Source organism: Phyllobates terribilis, unplaced genomic scaffold (genome assembly GCF_046119375.1).
Source record: "Phyllobates terribilis strain yellow unplaced genomic scaffold, ASM4611937v1 Scaffold_49__1_contigs__length_9717188, whole genome shotgun sequence".
In the NCBI taxonomy this organism is placed as follows: Eukaryota; Metazoa; Chordata; class Amphibia; order Anura; family Dendrobatidae; genus Phyllobates; species Phyllobates terribilis.
The window spans coordinates 6,582,090-6,608,240 of record NW_027362809.1 but is presented as its reverse complement, the minus strand read 5'-3'; the positions used below and the strand labels follow the sequence as shown (position 1 = coordinate 6,608,240).

General features: G+C 48.5%; 1 protein-coding gene across 1 annotated transcript in view; it reads left to right on the top strand.

Annotated features, from left to right (window-relative positions):
* Positions 1 to 14,336: 14,336 nt before the first annotated feature.
* LOC141191681 (gastrula zinc finger protein XlCGF53.1-like) overlaps positions 14,337 to 26,151 on the top strand; it is a 48,502-nt gene continuing 36,687 nt past the window's right edge. The window contains exon 1 of the mRNA XM_073661624.1: positions 14,337 to 14,418. The gene's annotated coding sequence lies outside the window, so the exon portion shown is untranslated. The remainder of the gene's footprint in view (positions 14,419 to 26,151) is intronic.

The following is a 26,151-nucleotide window of genomic DNA, read 5'->3' as shown; positions in this document are numbered from 1 at the left end:
TATGCATGGTACCCCTCATCCCTATTCTTGTATGCATGGTACCCCTCATCCTGGTATGCATGGTACCCCTCATCCCTATCCTGGTATGCATAACACCTCATCCCTCATCCTGGTATACATGGCACCCCTCATCCCAATTCTGGTATGTATGACTTCCTCATCCCAGAAACCTGGTATGCATGGCACCCAATCCCTCATCCTGGTATGCATGGCACGCCTCATCCCCAATCATGGTATATGTGGCTTCCTCATCCCTATCCTGGTATGCATGGCACCCCATCCCCTATACTGGTATGCATGGCACCCCTCATCCCTATACTGGTATGCATGGCACCCCTCGTCCCTATACTGGTATGCATTTTACCCCTCATCCTTATTCTGGTATGCATGGTACCCTTCATCCTGGTATGCATGGTACCCCCTGCATTCCTATCCTGGTATGTATGGTACCCCTCATCCCTATCATGGTATGCATGGTACCCCATCCCTATCCGGTATGTATGGTACCCCTCATCCCTATTCTGGTATGCATGGTACCCCGCATTCCTATCCTGGTATGTAGGGTACCCCTCGTCCCTATCCTGGTATGCATGGTACCCCATCCCTCTCCGGTATGTATGGTACCCCTCATCCCTATTCTGGAATGCATGGTACCCCATCCCTATCCTGGTATGCATGGTACCCCGCATTCCTATCCTGGTATGCATGGCACCCCATCCCTCATCCTGGTATGCATGGTACCCCGCATTCCTATCCTGGTATGTAGGGTACCCCTCGTCCCTATCCTGGTATGCATGGTACCCCATCCCTATCCGGTATGTATGGTACCCCTCATCCCTATTCTGGTATGCATGGCACCCTTCACCCCCCAATCCTGGTATGTATGGTCCCCTCACCCACCAATCCTTGTATGCCCTTGTATGCATGGCACTCCTCATCCCTATACTAGTATGTATGGCACCCCTCACCCCCCCAATCCTGGTATGTGTGGTACCCCTCATCCTGGTATGCATGGCACCCCATTCCTCATCCTGGTATGCATGGTACCCCTCATCCCCCAATCCTGGTATGTATGGCACCCCTCATCCCTTTCACGCTGCACACATACAAAAAAATAAACACTTAATGAAGACACACTGCAAATAGCGCTATGTGCATGTGCTGATTCCGACACCTTCACTCCTGCCTCGGTCTCCGGCGAAGAGAGGCGCCGCGGCAACGCTCCTCCCGGTCAGGTAAGTATGTAAGTATGGCACCGGAGATCGCGGTATGCGTTCAGTGTCTACGCATACCGTGATCTCCGACTCCATACACACTCCTCTTACCTGCAACGGCTCCATGCCTGCTTCTGTCTGGAGCCGGTCTGCGCAGGCGTGTCGCACTTGCGCAGTCTATAAAGGTCTATAAAGACAGAGACACGCATCTCCTGTTGTATTATAGATCTGACTATGCCGGACTCCACCAAGGCTTCAGATGTTGGAACCTAAATGATAATCTGCTGAAAGACTCACTCTGTGCTCAGACCTTCTTGAGACTATAGACTCCTTCAAATATATGAGCATGATGAAACTGCCTTATCATTTAAATGGGAAGCACTCACATGTGTCCTCAGATGTATAATAATAAAACATAGATAAAAGCTAAAAAAAAAGGAGAGAACAGCTAAAGTCTCATTTGCTTGAGCGGCTGGATCTCCTTGACAAACAACATAAACGATCTGCTTCCCTCCAGGTATACGCAGACCTGCTTAACGCTAGAAGGGAGCTAAAGTAGTTTCATGGATGGGGTACTCGCAAATATTGTGTAATTTCAGGGCATTTACTTATGGAAGGAACCAAGTGGAAGCTTCCATTCTCGGTACTAGATATGGGGCCTTGTTCAGAAAATTAGTTAAAATGTCCTACACTAAAGTTAATATATAAGGTGTGGGATAGGGGTAAAAATATTCTGGGGATTGGAAAGTACACAAATTATACTCCTTTATGGCACAACTATAACTTACCAGAGCAACAGAAACTAAATAATATCAGTGAGTGGGAGGATAGGGGTACTAGAATAAACGTCCTACTGATTGATAGACATCACCCAATAGATACCATTGCTAAAGCAATGGATTCAAAATGTCTAATAACCCTTAAGCCCCCGTCTCACATAGCGAGATCGCTGCTGTGTCACGGTTTTGGTGACGCAACAGCGACCTCACCAGCGATGTCGCTATGTGTGACACTTTGCAGCGATCAGGCCCCTGCTGTGAGGTCGCTGATCGCTGCAAAGTGTCCTGGACCATTTTTTGGTCGTTGCTCTCCCGCTGGTCAGCACACATCGCTGTGTGTGACCAGCGGGAGCAGAGATCAGGCTGGTAACTATGGTAAACATCGGGTTACTAGGGGCACACGCGCTCCTAGTAACCCGTTGTTTATCATGGTTACGAGCCTGCTAAAGTGAGCGGTAACCTCCCGCTCACTGTAGCAGAGTGGTAACCATGATAAACAACGGGTTACTAGGAGCGCGTGTGCCCCTAGTTACCCGATGTTTACCATAGTTACCAGCCTGCTCCTGCTCCAGCAGGCTCGTAACCAGGAGCAGGACATCGTGGAAAGATTCTTTCCACCATGTCGCTGCTCCCCTGATCGTTGGTGAGCCTGCCTGTTTGACAGCTCACCTGCGACCACATAGCGACGCAGCAACGATCCCTGACAGGTCGTATCGTTGTCGGGATCGTTGCAGCGTCTCTAAGTGTGACGGGGCCTTTTTTTATAGGCAGTTACTGGCCCTACATTTGTATAATATTGATAGTTAAGACAAAATGGGAGGAGGATGTGGGTCCGTTATCTGAGGAGCAATGGGGGAAATACTGGATTTGACACCGAATCTTTCATTGTCAGAGTCACAAAGATTGTCCCGAATTCTTCTCATTCATAGAGTATATAGATCCCCAAGTATTTTATTTAAAATTGAAATAGAAACGGATGACACATGTCCTAGATGTGGTCAAAATGACGCCCACCTGATGCATATGATGTGGGAATATTGGCGACTACTGGAAGGGGGTGATTGCTCTTGTACTATCTGTATTTGGGAATCAACTTCAGTTGCAACCTAAAATCTGTATCCTAGGACTCCTGGGAGAAGACGTAGATCCAGACTCCATATGGCAGTAGCTAGCTCAAGAATATTATTCCAAGCCAGAAAATTGTTGGAAATGCATTGGAAAGACAATTCTCCTCCAATGATAACAGAACTAAAATCCAGGATAAATAACACTCTATGGTTGGAAAGTGGATCTTATATTAAAGGAACGCTCTCAAGAAATTCATACAAATATGGGAGCAATGGTTAATTACCCCATGTATTGCTTCAAAGAACCTTCACAGAAATACTATACTGGATCGTTTGTCCATTTCCTTACAGTAAACCAGGAATGTATATCCTTATACCCAAGGTGTCAGCAAATAATAATTGTCTCAGTCCACACAATTGCCCCTTCTTAGATATATTCATTTTCTATTAATGTCTCAATAGGGAAAAAAATAAGCAGTCAGGAAGTATTCAGATATTTATGTACAAATGTAAAATTACTATTCCAAAACATTGTACTATAGAGCGATATTGGGATTTATATCATTGTAAACCGGTTCTTGTATTGTTACTGGTTTTATTTTTATTTTTTTTGTCAAAGTTTATTTAAAAAAAAGAAAATGTTGGTAATTCTTTGTTTTGTAAAATAAAAATGATCTGATTGAAAAAAAGAAAGGAGCGAAGGTCTTTACTAAATCAAACGTATACAAAATGCCAAGATCACATGTGAAGGTTCTCGTACGAATTTGCAAATAAATGTGGTTGCTCATTGGCAAGGAGGTTACATCCACACGTGTAAAGGACATACGTATCCAAAATAAAAGGGGCACCCAGGCCAGAAACTCATAACCCCATTGACATAGCGGAAGAATTTAGTTTCTTTTATAGTTCGCTATATAATATTCATGGACAATACCACGACATGCCACCTAATATTCTTGAAACTAAAAATGACAAATATATTATGGACACTGCCGTTCCTTCCTTACAGACCCCTGAGCAGGAGATACTAGACAAAGCTTTCACTGAACAAGAGATAGGACAGGCCAATAAATCATTCCCTGTCGGGAAGACCCCTGGGCCAGATGGATTCAATAATAGATTTTATAAGATGTTTTCCCCCCAGTTATTACCATTTTTAGCCAAAGTGTTTGATAATATCTCAGAAGACTCCCCCTTTTGACCCCCAATCACTTAAGGCTCATATAACGGTTTTATCAAAGCCTGGAAAAGGACCAAATACCTGCCCTAATATTCATCCAATATCATTAAATAATGTAGACGTCAAAATATTCTCTAAAGTGATTACAACACGGCTCTCCCACTATCTACCCTCAATTGTCAGCAACGATCAGGTTGGCTTCAAGGGCAGAGAAGCTCATCATAATAAAAATAAAACGTTAATTTCACATGCAAAAAACAGGGGATCCCAATGTACCTGGTTTCTGTCTACGCTAAAAAAGTGTTCGACACAGTGCATTGGACTTTCTTGAAGAGCACCCTACCACAAATTAGGTTGGACTCTTTCTTGTTATCTAAAATTCTATCCTTCTACACTGACCCTAAAGCGATAGGGTAAACGGCCTTCTATCTGACACATTTTCTATTAAAAAGGGGACGAGACAAGGGTGTCCCTTTATCACCTCTCCTATACACATTGGTGATGGAACATTTCGTGGTAGCATTACACAAAAATCCAGATATTAGTGGAGTTACTATAGACTCACATCACTATAAACTAGCTCTATACGCAGACGACTTGTTGCTCTATGTTTCAAACCCAATGATCTCATTTCCCTCTATAATAAAGGAATTCGAATATCTCGGCCATGTAAGCAATTTTAAAGTCAACTACTCTAAAACAGAAGCCATGAACATAACTTTTAACCCTGAACTGACCCAATAACTAATTTCTAACTTCCCCTTTAAGTGGCAAAAAGACACAATTAAGTACCTGGGTATACAAATTCTGGGGAACTTGGATGATCTGTATTGTTTAAATGATATCCCCCATCCTTGAACAAATGGTTAAAAATCGAATGAACTATAACTTGAAACTCTTGTCCTGGTTTGGTCGTATTAGTGTGATCAAAATGGACATTTTACCAGATCTTCTTTATATATTTCAGACCGTTCCGGTCTGCGTTCCTCAGACCTTTTTCTCCCGTCTCAACAATTCTAAGAGCAAGTTTGTATGGGGAACAGCGAGGCCTAGGATACGTGTTAAAATATTGTGAAGAAACAGGAGGGAGGGTTAGGCAGTTGCAACGCTGAATCCAAACAGGGTGAAGATGCCGGTCCGGCACCCTTCAGTGCCGGAGCGGCACTGAAGGGTGCCGGTCCGGCTGGTGAGCACAGACATATGAAGAAAACGAAAAGGAGAAAATCGGCACTCCAACAGGTAAAATATGAAAAAAATGTATCATTTTAAAAAAAAAAAAAAGTAAAATTCTTACGTGTTTCTGGCGCTAGGGTTGCGCCCTTAGTTATAGCAGATGAGAAAAGGACAATGAAGTCATATAGATAAAAGCACAATGGAGTCACATGACATGAAATGAGAAATCAATTAGACATGCAAAAGGTGACAAGAAAATCCAAGCCACAGTTCACATTGAAGGCAACGAGATCAAATACAGACAAGATGATCATTACAAGCGTCACACAACAAGCCAGAAATGCAAAACACCATGATGGTGAAAAATAAGATAGAATTAGACCTCATACTCTTGTTCATGCATATCCGTATCCCCCTCTGTATATAAACTGTCTATTGCAGGACATTTGTGTGAAGACCACCGGTGTTAGCTGCCAGGGGATTATCCCATATAGGAACACAACACCGGGATTAAGTGTACAGGTGTGAGATCACAGGGTTAAAACATCGCAAATGCCATCAACTATAGCAACGGAAGGTGGGAGGATATACTGATTATAGAGGGACAGGAACATGTATGCATGAGATGGATGATAGATTCAGTATAGAGCATCGCAATAACAATGTCCAATAAACAGATAAAACGCATATCAATGTCTAAATTGTGAATAGAAATATTGTTCTTATCGATCTGACACACATAAAAATATAATATAAAATAATATGCACAATAACCAATATGGAGAAACTATAAATCTATAACAATGAACATATAAAGGGGAAAAAAATATGCAAATCAAAATTGATTACATAGTAGAAAATTTACAAGGAAATCCACCCGCATCTGATCTGGTGCAAAGTATAATATCCTGGCAAAGGATCATAGAGCCGCAGATATACCGAGCATTATCTGTCATATCACCGGGAGGCAAATAGATGCATCATTGTAAAACAGACGAGAACAAGTACAGAACACTGGTGAGATTACTGTGGAGCATTGTAATGGCGAATCAGATTACTGTGGAGCATTGTAATGGCGAATCAGATTACTGTGGAGCATTGTAATGGCGAATCAGATTAGATGGAGCATTGTAATGGCGAATCAGATTAGATGGAGCATTGTAATGGCGAATCAGATTAGATGGAGTGTACAAATCCATGATATCCAGGAGCTGGATGTATAACAGATCAATGGGAATGGGAGACGTCTGCATAGAGTCTGATAGAAAACCTGATCGTGAGGCTATAGATGGAGCAAGCATTTCTATCTGTATCAACGAAAAACAGGTAATTACATTATAATAAAACTGACAAAAACAAATATCTGATGCAGAACTGAATCGCGAAGCTGTGGATGTAGCGGGAATTTCTATCTATCAACGAAAAACAAATAATTGAATTATATTGCGAAAAAACGGACAAAAATAAATATATGAGAAATGGAAGATAAATAAGCTGCAGAACATTGCAAAGGAAATACTCCGTCATTGCTGAAAAATCTTTAAGATATTTGCATCATTTCTGTGCGTTCTGCGAAGATGAATCAGCGATGATAGCGCAATATACAGAAAGGCAAATAAGTACACCGGCAAATAATAACTGGAAAAACACAAAATAAATTCAGAAAACCTGGAATGTCACCGTATAGATGTCTGCTGGGAATAAACCAGTATGAATTTCATCAATAGATGTAAAACAGGTCATTGCGGAAATTCATTACCCGAAGGGTATTTAGTATTTACACGTCAGATCCAGAAGACTTCACGCATATTAAGGTGTTTCTGTCTGTTTCCACCCCTTACTGGATAATTAACTTATACAAGACCAAAGAAAGAAAAATGTGTGAGATCATTATTCTGTATGGACACAAAATGTTTTGATGCCCCGGAGTATGTGCTATTAGAACTGTTGATATATGAAATCTGCTCCGGTGCTCTCTATGAATCCTACCAATTTGTATAAAACAATGTTGTCCACTATTCTGGAGGAAGGCATTTATTTGTCGGTGTTTAATAACAAAGCTCTGGCTGTTACCTGATTATCCCATTTTTCATGGGCTCCCAAAAACACACAAGGGTATCTCCCCTCCCCCACCATTCACCCTATTATCTCGGGTATGGGTTCATTGAATGAGAATTTAAGCCAATGGCTGGTGAACATTACAAGACCGAGATAATTGTCTTCCCCCCCAACCGTTCTCCCCAGCGCAACAACTTATCCATCATAATCAACGATTGCACCCTCTCACCCGTCTACCACGCCAAGTGCCTCGGGGTAATCCTCGACTCCTCCCTCTCCTTCAAGCCCCACATCAAAGCCCTCGCCACCGCCTGCCGACTCCAACTGAGGAACATTGCCCGAATCCGCTCGTTCCTTCACCAGGACTCGTCAAAAATGCTTATCCACGCCCTCATCATCTCCCGTCTCGACTACTGCAACCCCCTGCTCACTGGCCTCCCCGCTTCCTCCCTCGCACCTCTCCGCACCATCCTCAATTCACTGCCCGACTCATCCACCTATCTCCCCGTTTCACCCCCGCCTCCCCCCTCTGCCAAGCCCTTCACTGGCTCCCCATTGCCCTGAGATCACGGTTCAAAACCCTAACATACAAGGCCATACATAACCTGTCCCCTCTCTACATCTCCGGCCTGGTTTCCAGATATGTCCCCCCGCGCGATCTTCGCTCCTCTCAAGAACTTCTCTTCTCCCCTCTCATTTCCTCCTCCCACAACCACCTACAAGACTTCTCTCGTGCATCCGCCATACTCTGGAACTCTCTCCCCCATCACATCCGACACTCCCCTACCCTGGGAACCTTCAAGAAAAACCTAAAGACCCACCTCTTCCTTCAGGCCTACAGCCCACACTGAGACCCATCCGCTACACCATCTCACCCTGTCCTCTCCCCTTCCTCCTGTCTCCCCACCACCCCCTATAGACTGTGAGCCCTCGTGGACAGGACCCCCTGCCCTACTGTACCAGTGCGCCTCGTTTGATGTTTCATGTTCGTGTCCCTGTCTGCCTGTACACTTGTAAAGCGCCATGGAACCTAATGGCGCTATATAAATATTTAATAATAATAATAATCCTCTGGTTATTCAAATACCAGGCCATGTGAAAGATACTACGTCTGTCCTGAGGGTTTTTGACAGGTTTGTGTGGCAGGAAGAATATAGGTTTGTCACCAGCAATGTTGTCATCCTTTATTCCTCCATCCCTCACGCATTGGCCATCATTGCCGTTCAACACCATTTAAATAAATATAGTGGATATTCTGTGAATTTAAAAAGGTTCATTATAACATAAAATATTTGTTGTCCCACAACAATTTTATGTTTGATTCTAAATATTATTTACAAGTACTTGGAGCCCCCATGGACTCCAAATTGTCACCATCTTTGGCTATTCTGTACATGTGGTGGGAAGAAATTTACATTTTTTCTGATGATAATCCATTTTTTGAGCACATTTTTTGGTTTGGTAGATATGTTGATGATGTACTTTTGGTATGGAGAGGTGACCCCCAGTTAGTGTCACAATTTGTTTTGTATTTGAATTCCTATTCCTTAAATTTAAAATTCACTGTCAGTGAACCTTTGATTTCCACTCCATTTCTGGATATTTTCCTGACAGGGATAGTAACATCTCATAAAGTGGACACCACACTCTATAGAAAACCTTTGTCAGGCAACACATTACTGTTGTCTTCCAATTCTCAACTTACTCTATACAGTTCGCAGGGACGACTCAGTATAGGTGGAGGGAAGCACTCCGATGCTGTTCAGCGAATGTGACCCGTACTACAAAAATTTGTAACTTCCAACATAAGTGCTGATCCATCCTCCATGGATTCTTTTATGCCTAAGGGGAGACCTGCCCACATACCCCCTGTGATGACATCACGGGGGCTGGTCTCCAGCCTTCATATTTTTATCAGATATCTGGTTTTTGCAATAACTTATCGTGGGTTGATCGTAGAGGCCCGAAAGTGATACCATATTTTCCGTTATGATTTTACCTTTCTCCAGAGACCACACACGGTATAGCTGCCATCTGCTATTTTGCTACTTTTGCGCCACAGCTCCCCAGAGGGGCTTACAGCGACGGAAAAATATCCATATTGTTCCTTAGCTGACCCTGCCACCCAAAATATAGGCTCCATTATTATCGGATGTATGGAACTTTAGTTATTCCCTATTCTGTATCGGCTTCGGGCTGTCTGAAGGCCATTGTTACATTCCCTTTGAAGCACTGGAAATACAACCTTCGCAGTTAGCTGTAAATCTATCACAAGCCTGTGTTAATTGGGTTTGGTAGCACCTTTTGGGCCAGCATTAGCTTACAAGGCCCTTCTCATGTGTGTATTAACTTGCATAGAGGCCACTGGCCAAAGTGTCAGCTCTTCTCCTGTGGACAATTACTATAGGGGAGGAGGGAAGAGGGGTCTGGGAGAGAGACTTCTTAATATCTATGACAGGGGAGAAGAAAAGATTTTCAATACTTCCATGACAATCTGTTTTTCATTGATACAGATAGAAATGCTTGCTATACCTATAGCCTCACGATCAAGTTTTGCATCAGACACTTTGCAGACGTATCCCATTGCAATTGATCTGTTATACATTCAACTCCTGGATATCATGGATTTGTACGTTCCATCTAATCTGATTCACCATTGCAATGTTCTACAGTAATCTCACCAGTGTTTTGTGCATACTTGTTTTCGTCTGTTTTACAATGATGCATCTATTTGCCTCCCATTGATATGATTGATAATGCTCGGTATATCTGCGGCTCTATGATCCTTTGCCAGGATATTATGCTTTGCACCAGATCAGATGCGGGTGTTTTTCCTAACATCGGTGGTTTTCACACAAATTTCCTGCAATAAACAGTTTATATACAAGGTGGGATACAAATATGCATGAACAAGAGTATGCGGTTTAATTCTATGTGCCTTGTATGTAGTATTATTTGGTCACTATTCTGGTGGTAATATGTGGTCTGGTCATGGTGTGGTGGTATTTGTTCCTTGTATGTAGTATTATTCGGTCACTATGTGGTGATAATATGTGGTCTAGTTATGATGTGTCGGTATTCTTTGTATGTGGTATTATTTGGTCACTATGTGGTGGTAATATATAGTCCGGCCATGGTGTGACGGTTTTTGTCCCTTTGTATGTGATATTATTTGAAAAAATGTATGTGACACATTCCCTTATAGAAAAATAAATAAAAATATACCTAGATAGAGTACTGGATATTTTAAGAAATGTTTAATAGGTTAGAGTAGAGTAGGGCCCGGCCAGAAGAGTCTACCTTGTCGTGGCGGTGGCTTACAAAATCTTTTGGCCAAAACAAAAGCTGCTGCTATGTATGTGATATGGTGTTCTATGGGAACTGTTAGGGTATGTACACATGGTCAGAGCAGCTGCAGGTTGGGCAAGGTGTTACAGCATAGTGGATAGGATTTCTCCGCTCCGAACACCTCGTACACACGCGGCTCCGCTCCATACACCTCGTACACGCGCGGCTACGCTCCGTACACCTCGTACACACGCGGCTCCGCTCCGTACACCTCGTTCACACGTGGCTCCGCTCCGTACACCTCGTACACACGCGGCTCCGCACACCTTGTACACACGCTTCTCCGCTCCGTACACCTCGTACACGCGTGGCCCTGCTCCGTACACCTCGTACACGCGCGGCTCCGCTCCGTACTCCTCGTACACGCACGGCTCCGCTCCGTACACCTCGTACACATGCGGCTCCGCTCAGTACACCTCGTACACGCGCGGCTCCGCACACCTCGTACACATGCAGCTCCGCTCTGTACACCCCATACACACGGCTCCGCCCCGTACACCTCGTACACACACGGCTCAGCTCTGTACACCTCGTACACACGCGGCTGCGCTCCGTACACCTCGCACACATGCGGCTCCGCTCTGTACACCTCATACACACGGCTCCGCTCCGTACACCTCGTACACACACGGCTCTGCTCCGTACACCTCGTACACACGCGGTTCTGCTCCGTACACCTCGTACACACGCGGTTCTGCTCCGTTCACCTCGTACACACGCGGCTCTGCTCCGTACATCTCGTACACACGTGGCTCTGCTCCGTACACCTCGCACACATGCGGCTCCGCTCCGTACACCTCATACACACGGCTCCGCTCCGTATACCTCGTACACACGCGGCTCTGCTCCGTACACATCGTACACACGCGGCTCTGCTCCGTACACCTCGTACACACGCGGCTCTGCTCCGTACACCTCGTACACACGCGGCTCTGCTCCGTACACCTCGTACACATGCGGCTCTGCTCCGTACACTTCGTACACAAGCGGCTCTGTACACCCCATACACACGGCTCCGCCCCGTACACCTCGTACACATGCGGCTCCGCTCCGTACACCTCGTATACACACGGCTCCGCTCCGTACACCTCGTACATATACGGCTGCGCTCCGTACACCTCGTACACACGCGGCTCCGCTCCGTACACCTTGTACACACGCGGCTCCGCTCCGTACACCTCATACACACACGGCTCCGCTCCGTACACCCGGCTCTGCTACGTACACCTCGTACACACGCGGCTTAGCTCCGTACGCCTCGTACACACGGCTCCGCTCCGTACACCTCGTACACACGCGGCTCCGCTCCGTACAGCTCGTACACGCGTGCCTCCGCTCCATGCGCCTCCGCTCCGTGCGCCTCGTACACGCGCGCCTCCGCTCCGTACGCCTCGTACACGCGCGCCTCCGCTCCGTACGCCTCGTACACGCGCGCCTCCGCTCCGTACGCCTCGTACACGCGCGCCTCCGCTCCGTACGCCTCGTACACGCGCGGCTCCGCTCCGTACGCCTCGTACACGCGCGGCTCCGCTCCGTACGCCTCGTACACGCGCGGCTCTGCTCCGTACACCTCGTACACACGGCTCCGTACACCTCGTACACACGGCTCCGTACACCTCGTACACACGGCTCCGTACACCTCGTACACACGCGGCTCCGCTCCGTACACCTCGTACACACGCGGCTCCGCTCCGTATACCTCGTACACACGCGGCTCCGCTCCGTACACCTCGTACACACGCGGCTCCGCTCCGTACACCTCGTACACACGCGGCTCCGCTCCGTACACCTCGTACACACGCGGCTCCGCTCCGGACACTTCGTACACACGCGGCTCTGCTCCGTACACCTCGTACACACACGGCTCTGCTCCGTACACCTCGTACACACGCGGCTCAGCTCCGTACACCTCGTATACACGCGGCTCCGCTCCGTACACCTCGTACACACGGCTCTGCTCCGTATACCTCGTACACACGCGGCTCTGCTCCGTACACCTCGTACACACGCGGCTCCGCTCCGTACACATCGTACACACGCGGCTCTGCTCCGTACACCTCGTACACACGCGGCTCTGCTCCGTACACCTCGTACACACGCGGCTCTGCTCCGTACACCTCGTACACATGCGGCTCTGCTCCGTACACTTCGTACACAAGCGGCTCTGTACACCCCATACACACGGCTCCGCCCCGTACACCTCGTACACATGCGGCTCCGCTCCGTACACCTCGTATACACACGGCTCCGCTCCGTACACCTCGTACATATACGGCTGCGCTCCGTACACCTCGTACACACGCGGCTCCGCTCCGTACACCTTGTACACACGCGGCTCCGCTCCGTACACCTCATACACACACGGCTCTGCTCCGTACACCCGGCTCTGCTACGTACACCTCGTACACACGCGGCTTAGCTCCGTACGCCTCGTACACACGGCTCCGCTCCGTACACCTCGTACACACGCGGCTCCGCTCCGTACAGCTCGTACACGCGTGCCTCCGCTCCATGCGCCTCCGCTCCGTGCGCCTCGTACACGCGCGCCTCCGCTCCGTACGCCTCGTACACGCGCGCCTCCGCTCCGTACGCCTCGTACACGCGCGCCTCCGCTCCGTACGCCTCGTACACGCGCGCCTCCGCTCCGTACGCCTCGTACACGCGCGGCTCCGCTCCGTACGCCTCGTACACGCGCGGCTCCGCTCCGTACGCCTCGTACACGCGCGGCTCTGCTCCGTACACCTCGTACACACGGCTCCGTACACCTCGTACACACGGCTCCGTACACCTCGTACACACGGCTCCGTACACCTCGTACACACGCGGCTCCGCTCCGTACACCTCGTACACACGCGGCTCCGCTCCGTACACCTCGTACACACGCGGCTCCGCTCCGTACACCTCGTACACACGCGGCTCCGCTCCGTACACCTCGTACACACGCGGCTCCGCTCCGTACACCTCGTACACACGCGGCTCCGCTCCGGACACTTCGTACACACGCGGCTCTGCTCCGTACACCTCGTACACACACGGCTCTGCTCCGTACACCTCGTACACACGCGGCTCTGCTCCGTACACCTCGTACACACGCGGCTCCGCTCCGTACACCTCGTACACACGCGGCTCCGCTCCGTACACCTCGTACACACACGGCTCTGCTCCGTACACCTCGTACACACGCGGCTCTGCTCCGTACACCTCGTACACACGCGGCTCCGCTCCGTACACCTCGTACACACGCGGCTCAGCTCCGTACACCTCGTATACACGCGGCTCCGCTCCGTACACCTCGTACACACGGCTCTGCTCCGTATACCTCGTACACACGCGGCTCTGCTCCGTACACCTCGTACACACGCGGCTCTGCTCCGTACACCTCGTACACACACGGCTCTGCTACATCCACACTGTAAACCCCTCCTGACCCCACACATAAACTTCAGCTCATCCAGCACCATGACAACCAGCACAGCAGAGTCCTGCATCCACTGAGGCCCCTGATCATGTGACCCCTGACTCCTCCCCTCCTGTGACCTCATCACAGCTCCTGTGCGCACAGAGCAGCCATATATGTGGTGGCGGCTCTGCAGGTGGAGGTATGTGGAGACCCCCCATTACTGGGCGAAGGGGGCATTAACCCCTTCAGCGCGGAGACTCTTTTGGGGTCTTGTGTTGCCCCTTTATAAGAATCATAAGGTTTTTGTTCTATTTCCTGTAATAGATACATACGACTAGTGTTGAGCGATACATTCCGATATCAGGAAATATCGTATCGGATTGGATCGGGCCGATACCCAAAAAGTATCGGATATCGCCGATTCCGATACCGGAAACCAATGCAAGTCAATGGGACATAAATATCGGAATGAAAATAAACCCTTTCTTTCCTTGTAGGTTAATTCTACATGAAGTAAAACAACTAAGAATAATGTAGAATGTATTACGCGAAAAGCCGGCAATTCATCAGCGGCATACACCGGTACCCGACAATTTAGAATAGAAAGAATAGACCTTCACGCATAGATTAGATAGATAGAAACATGTCAGTCACATATATATGAAGTACAGTGACAGTGTTGCTTACTGTACTTGTCATTTAGTGTTAAAATAAAGGATTTATTTAAAAAAAAATTGGCGTGAGGTTCCCCTTAATTTTAATCTCTAGCGGAGGTTAAGCAGACAGCTGGGGCAGATGTTTGAAGCCTGGGAAGGGGATAATACCCACGGAGCTTCCCAGGCTACTAATATCAGCCCCCAGCTGAATACCTAGCCTTTACTAGCTATTAAAATGGGGGACCCCCCCAAAAAAATGACGTGGGGTCCCCCCTAATTTAATAGCTAGCAAAGGCTAGGCAGACAGCTGGGGGCTGATATTAATAGCCCAGGAAGGGAGCCATGAATATTGGCCCCCTCCCAGGCTAGAAACACCAGCCGTCAGCCGCCCCAGAAATGGCGCGTCCATAGGATGCGCCAATTCTGGCACTTTGCCTCGCTCTTCCCACTGCCCTGTAGCGGTGGCAGTGGGGTAATAGGGCTGGGGTTGATGTCAGCTTATAATGCCAGCTGACATCAAGCCCAGGTTAGTAATGGAGAGGCGTCTATAAGACACTCCCATTACTAACCCCATAGTCAAAGTTAAAAAAAACCCACGAACACCCAGAATAAAGTCCTTTAATTGAAATAAAGACACAATTCTTTATTGTTCTAAATTAAACCATACTTACCGTCACGCCCATTCCAGCTGAAGCCAACGATCTCCTGCAATAAAAGTAAAATAATAAAGCAACCTCATCCTTACCTTTCCATGGTTCCCACGATGGCTCCAGCTCTGCTACATCAAGATGACAGGCTGGACCGCAGCAAAACGCTGCCATCCAGCCTGTCATCCCGCGGACACTGAGAAGCGCAGGCTTGCTTGCGCTCCTCAGTGTCTCTCTGACGGCATCCAGATGAGCCGACAATGAACTCGGCTCACCTCATGCACGTCACTGACAGCGTGGGAAAATTCTCACGCTGAAGCGCTGAGTGCAGGAGAATTCTCCCACGCTGTCAGTGACGTGCATGAGGTGAGGTCATGTCTAATGAACTCAGCTCACCTCATGCACGTCACTGACAGCGTGGGAGAATTCTCACGCTGAAGCGCTGAGTGCAGGAGAATTTTCCCACGCTGTCAGTGACGTGCATGAGGTGAGCTGAGTTCATTGGACATGACCTCGGCTCATCTTTATGCCGTCACAGAGAGACACTGAGGAGCGCAAACATGCCTGCGCTTCTCAGTGTCTGCGGGATGACAGGCTGGATGGCAGCGTTCTGCTGCGGTCCAGCCTGTCATCTCGATGTAGCAGAGCTGAAGCTGTCGTGGGATCCATGGGAAGGTAAGGATGAGGTTGGTTTATTATTTTTCTTTTATTGCAGGAGATCGTTGGCTTCAGCTGGAATGGGTGTGATGGTAAGTATAGTTTAATTTAGAACAATAAAGAATTGTGTCTTTATTTCAATTAAAGGACTTTTTTCTTGGTGTTGTGTTTTTTTTAAATACTTTACTAGAAATTCATGGTGGTCATGTCTAATATTGGCGTGACCCTATGAATTTCGGGCTTAGGGCCAGCTGATGATGCCAAGCTGGCCTTAACCCCTTTATTACCCAGTGAGTCACCGCACCAGGGCCCTGGATGAGTTGGGTACAGCGCCAGAAGATGGCGCTTCTATGAACGCGCCATTTTCCGGGGCGGCTGCGGACTGCAATTTGCAGCGGGTGGGGCCCAGAAAGCTTGGGCCTCCCTGCGCTGCTGATTCCAGCCCCCAGCTGCCTAGTTGTACCTGGCTGGACACAAATATAGGGCGAAGCCCCACATCAATTTTTTTTTAATTATTTCATGAATTTCCTGAAATAATTTAAAAAAAATTGACGTGGGGCTTCGCACTATATTTGTGTCCAGCCAGGTACAGAAGGCAGGAACGGGCTCCCCCCAACCACCAGCTGCCTATTTGTACCTGGCCGGACACAACAATATAGGGAATCCCTTTTTTTCTTTATTATTTCATGAATTTCATGAAATAATTTAAAAAAAAAATACGTGGGGCTTCTCCCTATTTTTGTGTCCAGCCAGGTACAACTAGGCAGCTGGGGGATGGAATCTGCAGCGCAGGGAGACCCAAGCTTTCTGGGCCCCCCCCGCTGCAAATTGCAGTCCGCAGCCACCCCGGAAAATGGCGCGTTCATAGAAGCTGGATGCTGTACCTGGTTGGCAAACAAAAATATGGCAAAGCCCACGTCAAAATTTTTGGGAAAAATTAATTAAAAAATAAATAATAATTTAGGGACTGCATCTTTATTAACTCCTCAAATGTCATTTAGTGTTAAAATAAAGGATTTATTTAAAAAAAAAATTGGCGTGGGATCCCCCATAATTTTAGTCTCTAGCGGAGGTTAAGCAGACGGCTGGGGCAGATGTTTGAAGCCTGGGAAGGGGGTAATACCCACGGAGCTTCCACGACTACTAATATCAGCCCCCAGCTGAATACCTAGCCTTTACTAGCTATTAAAATGGGGGACCCCCCCAAAAAAATGACGTGGGGTCCCCCCTATTTTAATAGCTAGCAAAGGCTAGGCAGACAGCTGGGGGCTGATATTAATAGCCCAGGAAGGGTGCCATAAATATTGGCCACCTCCCAGGCTAGAAACACCAGCCGTCAGCCGCCCCAGAAATGGCGCATCCATAGGATGCGCCAACTCTGGCACTTAGCCTCGCTCTTCCACGCTGCCCTGGTGCGGTGGCAGGGGGTAATAGGGTTGGGGTTCATGTCAGCGCCAGCTGCCATGAAGCCCAGGTTAGTAATGATGGGCGTCTATAAGACACCCCCATTACTAACCTACAAAGTGTTAAAAAGAAAAAACACACTACACCCAGAAAAAAATAATTTATTTGAAATAAAACACACAATTTTATTTAATTCTTAGTTTACTAAAAAAAAATAGTTACCTGTCCACGTTCCTGCGCTGATCTCCCATGCACAGCTGTCACATCTGGAGATGGTGACAGCTGTGCATGGCTGCTGTAAGCTCACGCTCCCGGGAACACGTCCGCTCCCGGCAGCGGGAGCCCCTGACTGAGGTCACCGGAGTGCATTCAGGCAGCGCAGCTCCGGAGACCTCCCTTACGGCACTGCTGTACCGTGGGAATTTCTCACGATACAGCAGGGCCGTAAAGGAGCTAACCGGAGCAGCGCTGCCTGAACTCCGGCGAACCCGCTTATGCAATGACGGGGCTGCTTTACGGCCCCGTCATTCTAGCGGCGGCAGCGGTTCAGAGCGGTCACATTCTATGTGGCTGCTCTGAACTGGAGATCTTCGTGGGACACTCGTGGACTACTACGGAGGGGTAAGGATAAGGTTGTGGTTTATTATTTTATATTTTATTACAGGAGATCGATGGCTTCGGGGAATTAGGTGTCTAGGTGAGTATAGGTGTAGTTTTTTATTTTTTACTTTATTTTAGGTGGCGATCGGCGGGCACAGGTAATGTATGAACTAATTTATTGTAGGTAACCACTGGCCACCAATGACATGTATTTAAAATGTATTGGGGAAACAGTAGGGCAATTTAAATAGCAGGATCAGGCTGATGGGAACTACTGCTCCCATCGAGCTGATCCTGCTGGCACGAGTGGACGGGGGACAGACATAGGCCGATGGGAGTAGTAGTGTCACATCGGCCTATGTCTGCCTGCACGCACACACCCGCACACATCGCAGACACCGCGCACACCCGCACACACTCGCAGACATCGCACAGACACCGCGCACACCAATCATGACGGGGCTGATGGTCTGGGAGGTGAGGCTGACCTGTGTGGCCGTGGGAAAGTTCATGTGAGTTCATGCAATGCAGTCAAGCATGAACTCACATGAACCCTCCGAGGGCACCGCGGGGACTTCAAATGAACAGCTGATCGGCATCACCTGATACCTCAGCTGTTCATTTGAAATAACCGGCGGGAAAGCGCAGCACAGAACGGGAAAGCCGGCGGTGAAGTCTTTTCACTGCCGGCTTCCCCGCCCGGGTCCTTAGCTCCCCGCTCCTTGGTGCTGCGCTCCCCGCCCGGTCCTAACTTACGATCAGGATGGGAGGTGGCGAGGGGAGCGGAGGATCGGGGTGGGAGGCTGCGGGGAAGCAGTATGGGGCTGTGTGATTGTTTAAAAGCCGGCGGCTTTTTACCGCGCGCCGGCTTTTAAACAATCAGGAGAATTCTCCCACGCTGGGATGGCATTCTGATGACAGGCTGGATCTCAGCTGAGCGCTGCCATCCAGCTTGTCATCGTTCAGAGACACTGCAGAGCGCAGGCATTATGGGAACTTCCGATTCCAGTATTCGATATTGTAAAAGTATCGGAATTAAGTATCGGAATTCCGATACCGCGAATATCGGCCGATACCCGATATTTCAGTATCGGAATGCTCAATACTACATACGACCCAACTATGGAGACAGGAAGGGAGGAAACGTATTGTTCTCATAGTACAGGACCCCTTTACTGGCCCCACAGTGTAATGCCCCCATTATGCTCCTTATACAGTATGTATGATGCCCCCACACAGTGTAATGCCCCCATTATGCCCCTTATGCAGGATGTATGATGCCCCCACACAGTGTAATGCCCCCATTATGCCTCTTATGCAGTATGTATGATGCCCCCACACAGTGTAATGCCCCCATTATGCCCCTTATGCAGGATGTATGATGCCCCACACAGTGTAATGCCCCCATTATGCCCCTTATGCAGGATGTATGATGCCCCCACACAGTGTAATGCCCCCATTATGCCCCTTATGCAGGATGTATGATGCCCCCCACAATGTAATGCCCCCATTATGCCCCTTATGCAGGATGTATGATGCCCCACACAGTGTAATGCCCCCATTATGCCCCTTATGCAGTATGTATGATGCACCCCACACAGTGTAATGCCCCCATTATGCCCCTTATGCAGGATGTATGATGCCCCCACACAGTGTAATGCCCCCATTATGCCCCTTATGTAGTATGTATGATGACCCCACAGTGTAATACCCCCATTATGCCCCTTATGCAGGATGTATGATGCCCCACACAGTGTAATGCCCCCATTATGCCCCTTATGCAGTATGTATGATGCACCCCACACAGTGTAATGCCCCCATTATGCCCCTTATGTAGTATGTATGATGCCCCCCACAGTGTAATGCCCCCATTATGCCCCTTATGCAGTATGATGCCCCCACACAGTGTAATGCCCCTTATGCAGGATGTATGGTGCCCCAACACAGTGTAATGCCCCCATTATGCCCCTTATGCAGTATGTAAGATGCCCCCCACACAGTGTAATGCCCCCATTATGCCCCTTATGCGAGATGTATGATGCCCCCACACAGTGTAATGCCCCCATTATGCCCCTTATGCGAGATGTATGATGCCCCCATTATGCTCCTTATGCAGGATGTATGATGCCCCCACACAGTGTAATGCCCCCATTATGCCCCTTATGCGAGATGTATGATGCCCCCATTATGCTCCTTATGCAGGATGTATGATGCCCCCACACAGTGTAATGCCCCCATTATGCCCCTTATGCAGTATGTATGATGCCCCCACACAGTGTAATGCCCCTTATGCAGGATGTATGATGACCCCACACAGTGTAATGCCCCCATTATGCCCCCCACAGTGTAATGCCCCTTATGCAGGATGTATGATGCCCCCACACAGTGTAATGCCCCCATTATGCCCCTTATGCAGTATGAATGATGCCCCCACACAGTGTAATGCCCCCATTGTGCCCCTTATTATTATTATTTATTATTATAGCACCATTTATTCCATGGCGCTTTTACATGTGATAGGGATATACATAGCAAAAACATTTACATAATCTTAACAAAACGAGTCAGCGACTGGTACAGGAGGAGAGAGGACCCTGCCCGTGAGGGCTCACAGTCTACTAGGGATGGGCGGGGGTAGAGGAGGTCATGCAGTAATGTGGTGGGGCGGTGGTTACTGCAGGTTGTAGGCTTGTCGGAAGAGGTAGGTCTTCAGGTTTCTTTTGAAGGCTTCCATGGTAGGTGAGAGTCTGATGTGTTGGGGTAGAGAGTTCCAGAGTAGGGGGGATGCACGGGAGAAATCTTGTATGCGATTGTGGGAAGAGGAGATAAGAGTAGAGAAGGAGATCTTGTGAGGATTGGAGGTTGCATGCAGGTAAGTACCGGGAAACTAAATCACAGATGTATGGAGGAGACAGGTTGTGGATGGCTTTGTATGCCATGGTTAGGGTTTTGAACTTGAGTCTCTGGGCAATGGGGAGCCAGTGAAGGGATTGACAGAGGGGAGAGGCCGAGGAATAGCGGGGGGACAGGTGGATTAATCGAGCAGTAGATTTTAGAATAGATTGGAGGGGTGCAAGAGTGTTGGAAGGGAGGCCACAGAGCAGGAGGTTGCAGTAGTCCAGGCGGGAGATGATGAGGGCATGCAGTAGTGTTTTTGCAGAGTCTTTGCTGAAGAATGCACGGATCCGGGAGATATTTTTGAGTTGGAGTCGGCAGGAAGTGGAAAGGGCTTGGATATGTGGTTTGAAGGAGAGATCAGGGTCCAGGGTTACCCCAAGGCTGCGAGCTTGTGGGACTGGGGAGAGTGAACAGCCATTGACGTTGAGGGATAGGTCAGACGGGGGATATGAATGAGAGGGTGGAAAGATGATGAACACTGTCGTATCCATGTTAAGTTTTAGAAATCTGGCAGAGAAGAAGGATGAGATGGCGGACAGACATTGTGGGATTTTGGTTAGTAGGGAGGAGATATCGGGTCCAGAGAGGTATATCTGTGTGTCATTTTCATAGAGGTGATACTGAAAGCCGTGAGACTCTATGAGCTGTCCCAGGCCGAGGGTGTAGATGGAGAAGAGCAGAGGTCCTAGAACTGAACCTTGGGGGACACCGACAGATAGGGAGCGAGATGAGGAGGTGGTGCGTGAGTGGGAGACGCTGAATCTCCTGTCTGTTAGGTATGAGGAGATCCAAGATAGGGCCAAGTCCGTGATGCCAAGAGATGAGAGAATCTGTAGTAAGAGGGAATGGTTGACTGTGTCGAAGGCAGATGACAGGTCCAGAAGGAGGAGGATGGAGTAGTGTCGCTTGGATTTGGCGGTTAGTAGGTCTTTGGTGACTTTGGTCAGGGCAGTTTCAGTCCAGTGATGCGGTCGGAAGCCAGATTGTAGGCGGTCGAAGAGGGAGCAGGAAGAGAGGTGGGAGGACAGTTCAAGGTGGACATGTTGTTCTAGTAGTTTTGAGGCATAGGGGAGAAGTGATATGGGGCGGTAGCTATTCAGAGAGGATGGGTCAAGGGAGGACTTTTTGAGGATGGGTGTGATTAAGGCGTGTTTGAGACATGAGGAGAAGACACCGGTTGTTAGTGACAGGTTGAAGAGGTGGATTAGGGTTGGGATGAAGACTGTGGTAAGGTTAGAGATGGGATGGGATTGGGTTAAGTTCGCAGGTGGTGAGGTGTGATTTGGAGAGTAAAGAGGAGACTTGACCTTTTGTAATGGTGGAGAAGTGGGGTTTGGAGGAGGAAGGTTGAATAGATATGAGGAGGGGTTGTGCGGACTTAGGCAAAAGCTTTGTCTGATGGTGTCAATCTTCTGCTTGAAGAATGAGGCAAAGTCTTCGGCTGAGATGAGAGAAGAGGGAGGAGGCGTTGGGGGACGAAGGAGAGAATTGAAAGTGTTAAATAGCTGTTTAGGGTTGTGGAACGGGGAAGATATGAGAGATGAGAAGTATGTTTGTTTTGCTGCAGTGAGTGTGGACTTGAAAATGGTTAGGGATTGTTTGAATGCGATGAAGTGCTTGATGGAGTGAGACCTTTTCCATCTCCGCTCCGCAACCCTGGAGGCCCGTCGCAGTTCTTTAGTAAGTTTGGTGTGCCAGGGTTGCCTGTTGATTCTGCGAGCTTTGGTATGTGTGAGAGGGGCGATCGAGTCGAGAGCTGCAGCTATTGTGGTGTTATATAAAGCGGCAGCAACATCTGCATTGTGTAAGGAATTTATGTCTGTAAGAGGGAGGAGGGATTCAGAGAGTGAGTGTAGGTCAAGGTGTTTGAGGTTTCTGCGAGGGTGTGTAAGTTCGTGGAGTGGGGATTGTGCACTTGGAGAGGAGAGGGTAAAGAATGTGAGGAGGTTATGGTCAGAGAGAGGGAGAGGTGAGTTAGAGAGGTTAGATAGGGAACAGAGGCGGGTGAAGATGAGGTCCAGTGTGTGGCCATCTTTATGAGTAGCTGCAGAAGACCATTGAGCATGGCCGAAGGAGTAAGTGAGGGATAGGAACTTAGAGACAGACGAGTGGGAAGTGTCAATGGGGATGTTGAAGTCACCCATTATGATAGTGGGGATGTCAGCGGAAAGGAAGTGAAGCAGCCAGGTGGTGAAGTGGTCTAAGAAAGTGGTGCCTAGCCCTGGAGGTTGGTAAATGACGGCCAGTTGGAGGTCAGAGGGGGAATAGATGCGCACACAGTGCACCTCAAAAGAGGGGAGTGAAAGCGCAGGTATCTGACAGGAGAAAACCTACGCCTCCACCATGTTTGCCGTTGGGGCGGGGAGTGTGGGAAAGGTGGAATCCGCCATATGAAAGTATGGAGGATGTATGATGCCCCCATTATGCCCGTTATGCAGTATGAATGTCCCCACACAGCTTAATGCCCCTTATGCAGTATGTATGATGCCCCCACACACAGTATAATGTTCTCACAGTACCGCCTGCTGTTCTGCAGTTAGAATAAGTCCTGAGGTTTTATAGTTGGAATAATCCCTCTGGAAAATGCTTTTGCCTTTGCCTGCTCCCCTCCATGTATACTCCTATTTACTAATGGCATGTGACCCAGCTTTTTCGTCTTGACTCCCATGCAGATTTCTCTATACTTCTCTACTCCTATTTACTAATGGTATGTCCTCCAAGTTACACCAGCTACCTCCTATTTTCATTTATGACCTTGTTTACTTAGTCTTTGACTATCCAGCATATGTTTCAACCCTAATCAGCTGATCGAGATGAGCACAGACCACTCCCCTCTGGTTCACAGCTGAATGCATTCTGTTACAAATATATTGTGGGCCAGGAGTCTGTGTCAGACTGTCGGGGTAAAAGAGAATATATATTTTTGTAACTTTTATACTTTTGTAACTTTTATACGCTTTTTTGCTTATGTACTAACCACCATTTTGTGTCATATAACAATAAGCTTTCCTTGCTACATATTACTCAAATCGAAACTTAAACTAAGACAGTTCCAGTGTTGCCAAGACTTATTTCAGAGAAACGAAACAAGATTATAAGCTGACGGCTGCAATATCTGCCCAGAGACTGAGATAAGGAGATGTGGACCAATCAGGAGTGGCCAGACACTGGACTTTCATGGCTTACCCCGCCCCGGACAACCCCTTTCCCCTCCCCATTATGTAGTGTATTTAGTTTTGTGTATGTAGGAATAAACACAGAACATTGCTGAGAACGTTGTCTGTAGTAGTCTTTTGAGCGTGCTCTGAGTTTGAACCAGCTTGTTGTCTGACTCATTCTTTGAATGGTTGACCCATGCTCATAGCCTTAATTTGGAGTGACTGGAGGACGAGTGGAATGTCATCACGACCCCCACAAATGGCGCTCAACGTGCGGCGTGGCTAGCGGTACGCCGCCCTCCCGGACCCATATCGCTGATTTCCCTGGTGGTGACCGCGGTGGCTGAATTTGAGGCCTGATCAACCTCCATCGAACACGGTAAGTTGAGATGTATTTTATATGTCTCACTTGCCTGTGTGTCAGCCGCAGCGGTTCCTGTTGGGTTGTCAGGTTGGGTCTGGGTGGGTGACCGGTCGAGTGGTGAGACCTTAGGCGTCCCGCACCACGTCCTGAACCAGCAAGTGTTAAAACGAGTGACGTCGCATGCCTGCGCGTGCTCGTGTGAACACCACCTCCTCCTCCCCCGGTCACTGTACTTTTCTTAGATAGCTGCCTCCCGTAACTAATAGTCGAAGTTTCAAAGCATTCCTGAATTGTAGTGTAAGGAAGTGTTGTGCTGTAAGAATCTGTAACGAATTGAGGAGTGCTCTTCGTCTAACACAGAGACTGCTCTAAATTCAAGGTTAGGAAAGGAGATAGATTGAGAGGTACTCTCTATCTCATCAGTGTATTGAGGTGTACTCTACACTGACGGGTGGTGCCGTAGTAGGAAAGGAGATAGATTGAGAGGTACTCTCTATCTCATCAGTGTATTGAGGTGTACTCTACACTGACGGGTGGTGCCGTAGTAGGAAAGAAGACGGATTGAGGGGTACTCTTCGTCTTATACAGAGAAACCTCATAAGGAGGGGTTCTGCTGTCAGTCAGGGTGCCGTGGTGAGTCGTACTGTAAAGTCGCCATTCAAGGTTAGGGAAGGGATAGATTGAGAGGTACTCTCTATCTTATCAGTGTATTGAGGAGTACTCTACACCAGAGGTCCCCAACCGCCGGTCCGAGGACCAGGACCGGGCCGTTGGGGTTTTTCAGCCGGTCCGCGGCGCCGCTGACAGCTAGCTCCGCGGCCCTGCGCCTGGTCAGAGCTCGCTCTGTGTGGATTTATAATGTTTTCTGCCATAGCCGTGACAGCTCGCAGCTCCTGGCAGAGAACATTATGCAGGACGGGGTGGGGTGTCGGGCGGGTCTTAGTGACGCGGCCCTCCACAGCACAGCATGGTGTGTTCCTGACGGGGTGGGGCGGCAGGCTCTCCTCACTGACACGCCCCCGGCAGAACATGTTATGTGGGGCGTGCTGGGGCAGCAGACTGGCTTCAGTGACGCGGCTCCCGGTACCGGTGTTCAGTGTGTAGCGCTGCTAAGCAGCAGCGCTGTATACACTGACGCTCAATGTACAATGCTGCTACTTAGCAGCGCTGTACACCGAGGTCCCGCCAGCATCCTCCCCATACAGCTCCACCCCTCCATAACCCCACCCCCATATGACCAAAGCCCCGCCCCCACCCCCACCGGGCCATGGAAAACTGGTCTTCCTTATAGCCGGTCCCTGGTGCAAAAAAGGTTGGGGACCTCTGCTCTACACTGACGGGTGGCGACCTGTCGGCTGCACCAGTGATCTGAGTCGCGACAGATCATTGCATTCTATAAGAAAATGTTGCATATATTTAAATTTGAAAGATCTCGTAAGTTGTGGAATGCTGCTGTAGGAGTTAAGCCAATTAGTGGAGTTACGGGAAGGCAAGAAGGCAAGAAGAATGTTAGGAATTTGTATAACATGATAAGCTTATCCAGTACAG